The following is a 4073-nucleotide window of genomic DNA, read 5'->3' on the forward strand; positions in this document are numbered from 1 at the left end:
GGGGTGGGGAGGTGTTTGCCCCCCAGGAGGCACCGGTGGGTCAAGGCCAGGGATGCTGCTGAACACCCTGCAGTGCCCGGGGCAGCCTCCCAGCGACACGGGATCTGGTCTCAAATGCCGTTAGTGCCAGGGTTGAGAAACCCTGCTCTCAATGGGCTCCCACGAGGGATGTGGATCTCCCTTGTGGGTGGTGGCCGCATCGCCCCACTCCCGGGAGGGTCTCTGAGAGAAAAGCCTGCCATCTGCCAAGTCCGGAAACAGAATTCCTGAGCAAACAATGGAGTTGCGTCCCTCCCCGGGCATTTCCAGACCCTCGGGGCCACGGGAACAGCCGGCCTCAGTGGTCAGACGCTGCCCTCGCACTGTGTGGCAGTGGGCAGGCCACTCAGCATCCCCAAGCCCTAAGTATGTCCACATCTATCAGTGGTTCCCCAAGAGCGTGGTGATTTTGGAAGCCCAGAGGTGATTTCGAGGGCAGAGGGGCTGTTGCTTTAAATAACAGCAGACCACAACGTGCAATAATCTTTCCCTTTTCCATTTGCTTCCAAACCCCTGGTTAAGTCCAGAGAGAGCCTCTGCTTGGTGCCACTGTGTGTCCGACTTTGACTTTGGCTCATGGCCCTCCATCACTCAGTGCCGGCGGACCCCAGATTCAGAGCCGTGGCCCCGTGACCCCCCCAGGCCGGGCTGGGACTCAGTGCCCTGGGCTTACGGTCGTCGGGTTCATTGTCGAGGCCGCAGTCTTACACGACAGCTGGTTTCCCACTTTTGGTCGTGAAGCCAAGCGTCCTTTGAAAATGAAATTTAGGGGCGCCTGGGTGGCTCAGTCGGTTAAGCAGCTGACTTCGGCTCAGGTCATGATCTCGCGGTCCGTGAGTTCAAGCCCCGTGTCGGGCTCTGTGCTGACAGCTCAGAGCCTGGAGCCTGTTTCAGATTCTATGTCTCCCTCTCTCTGACCCTCCCCCGTTCATGCTCTGTCTCTCCCTGTCTCAAAAATAAATAAAACATTAAAAAAAAATGAAAATGAACTTTAGGAAAGAAACCAAGTAGACGTAAAGATGACTGCACTAAAACCTTGGTTTGCGAGCGTAATTCGTTCCAGAAACATGCTTTTCATGCAAAGTACTTGTGTATATCAAAGCGGATTTCCCGGTAAGAAATAATGGGAACTCAGATGACTCATTCCCTAACCCCAAAAATATTCACATAAAAATGATTACAATACTGTATTATGATACAAAATAATAAAGAAAATACTTTAAGAAAAATAAACGAGGGGCGCCTGGGTGGCTCAGTCGGTTAAGCGGCCGACTTCAGCCAGGTCACGATCTCGCGGTCCGTGGGTTCGAGCCCCACGTCGGGCTCTGGGCTGATGGCTCGGAGCCTGGAGCCTGTTTCCGATTCTGTGTCTCCCTCTCTCTCTGCCCCTCCCCCATTCATGCTCTGTCTCTCTCTGTCTCAAAAATAAAGGTTAAAAAAAAAATTTTTAAAAAATTAAAAAAAAAAAAGAAAGAAAAAGAAACGAACCTGCACTTGCCTTTGAAAACCTTCGTGGCTGGTGTGAGGGAGACGAGAGAGAGGAGTGTTGCTGTGTAGGACAACGTTCATGATCACTAACAGAATCGCTATCTATTGGCTCACTTGAATCTTTTTCTTATCATCAACTTCAACAAGGAACCTATCCAATGAGCCAGAAGGAAGCAAAGTACTCCTAAAGCAAAGGACTGCCCCTAGGTGCTTGGAAGTGACAAGAAACACACTCTAGTGCTAGTTGTGGGCGCCTCCCACATTCTGAAAACTCACTGGTCGCTTCCAGACAACTCGGCCTGAGCCCCACCCTCTGGGAGACGATCGCCCACAATTCCGCAGAGAGAAGGGGGCAGGGGGCGAACCATTGGCTCGGTCGTGATCACGTGACATTCGGTGTCATGCACTCCTCGTATTGCAAGACATCGCCCGTTTATCAAGTTAACGTTTATTAGAAATGTTTGCTCGTCCCTGCGGAACCCTCGCCGAGCGCGTCGCTCGCAATCCGAGGTTTCACGGTGCTGCGTAAATGGCGCGGGCAAGTCTGTGACAAGTGTTCAGGCAGGCCGGGGGTTTGGAGATCAGTTCGGCTTCCTCATAGGAAAAGGGAGTAACACCTGTCCTCCCGGAGAGTGAGGCTGGGGTAACAATCAAGCAGCAGGGCGCAGGGAAAGCCCTCGTCCCTCGTCTACGACACGACTGCAGGTGTCACGCAATGACCTTCGCTAAAGTCAGTCCCCTGCCTCAGGGGCTAGGGTCACACCTGACTGCTTAAGCCGTCAAGCTTACACCGTCATCCTGGCCTGGGAGTCAGAGGATCTGTGCTCCAGCCTTGACGCAGGGGTCAGTCCCAAGCAGGAGGAGACAGGTAGTGTGTATAACGGTCAATCGATCCTAAGATCAGAGTGGGTGGAGGGTCCCGGGTGAAAACGGGGGATGTGTGCCCTGCCTATGAGCATTCACATTCAAACATCGAGAAGATACTGTGAGGGGCGCCTGGGTGGCTCAGCCAATTGAGCTTCCAACTCTTGATTTCGGCTCATGTCATCATCCCACGGTTTCGTGAGGTCGAGCCCCACGTCGGGCTCTGTGCTGACCGCGCAGAACCTGCTTGAGATTCCTTCTCTCCCTCTGTCTCTGCCCCTCCCCTGCTTGCACCCTCTCTCTCTTTCTCAAAAATAAATAATAAATAAAAGTCTTAAAATAAAAATACCGTGAGCTGCCGATCAACCCGATTTGACCAGCAGGTGGCTGGTGGGAGACCCCTCGACTAGGGGATTTGTGGAGCCAGTTTGGCTAGACTGACACCCCCGACCACATGAAGCCTCACCCTTCCGAATGCCCATCCTTCATATCCGTGCTCAGGACCAGGCTGAGGCAGGGCTCAGGAGACGTTTGCAACATTGAGCAGGGAGGTAGCGGCTGAGGTCACTGAATACATTTCCTGAGGATCTGCTTAGGGATCGAGAGTAAGCTAAGCCCATTTTCAAAGGCAAGAAGTCTTTGTACTAGGTGATCGGTTGCTCTGGAGCCCGGAAGGTGCAGATCACTTCTTCCCATTGCCCTCCAAAGAGATGTCTAGAGCTGCCGTGAGCCCTGAATGCAGGCGCTGGAGTATATACAGTGTCGTAGAGAGAAAGAATATATGTGTATTTCAGCCTTCGAGAACCCCGGGCAGCCACTGCTCCCGCTGGAAGGGGCCATGCGGGCTGAGATGGTGGGGGAGGCCAGAGGTGCATCTCCCAGCGTGAACTCGCTCTCGGGGGCCTCCGTTCTCAGGGGTGGGGTGGAAGGAAATACAAATGCACCACTTACATGTATCACTTCTCTCCCTGCAAATCTCTGCAGACGAGCTTGCAAGTTAAATGCATTTAGGTTACACCTAAGACTGGTATATCCAGTGCCCGTGGCTTCAGACGCACACACACACACACACACACGCATCTCACCCTCCTCCGTCGCTGGGCACAGTTGGGTCCCCAGGGTGTCCTCACAGTTTATTTTCCCGTCCCGGGGTCTGTGGCTGCTTCCTGAGGCCGGGTTCCTCCCGAGTCTCTCTGAGAACTGCATTCGCGGGGCGGTCGTTACGTTTTTCTGCAGTTCCCACGGATTTTACAGCTCTGGCCTGGTTTTGGAGTGGAGGCCTGGGCCGGGCTGGCGGCTTCCCCTCCGGTTCAGCCGGCCTCGACCTCCGTTTCCCTAACGGCGTTTCCATTACTTGCTGGCCTGCAGGCCGGCTGGCTGGTGGGCTTTCTGGGAGCAGGCCTCTTCCCTCCCCGGCTCCCCAGCTGCTCATATCCTGCTTTATGGCCCCAGGGCCGCGCCGAGGGGCCTGCAGCCTGGATGTTCGGAGGTTTTTATTGGCGTCTCCATCAAGACGAGGGCCGTGGGGGTCCTTCAAGGCCTTCCGGAGCCACTTTATTGGAGCCGGCCTTCCAGACGCACTGGGGCGCGGCGATTTCCAGGGGAATCTGGTTTCTCTGCCGGGCTCGCACCCCGTTTCCTCTGTGTTTGCATTGGCAGCTCCTGGCCTGGCCTGTTTTGCT

Source organism: Prionailurus viverrinus, chromosome B3 (assembly GCF_022837055.1).
Source record: "Prionailurus viverrinus isolate Anna chromosome B3, UM_Priviv_1.0, whole genome shotgun sequence".
Taxonomy (NCBI): Eukaryota; Metazoa; Chordata; class Mammalia; order Carnivora; family Felidae; genus Prionailurus; species Prionailurus viverrinus.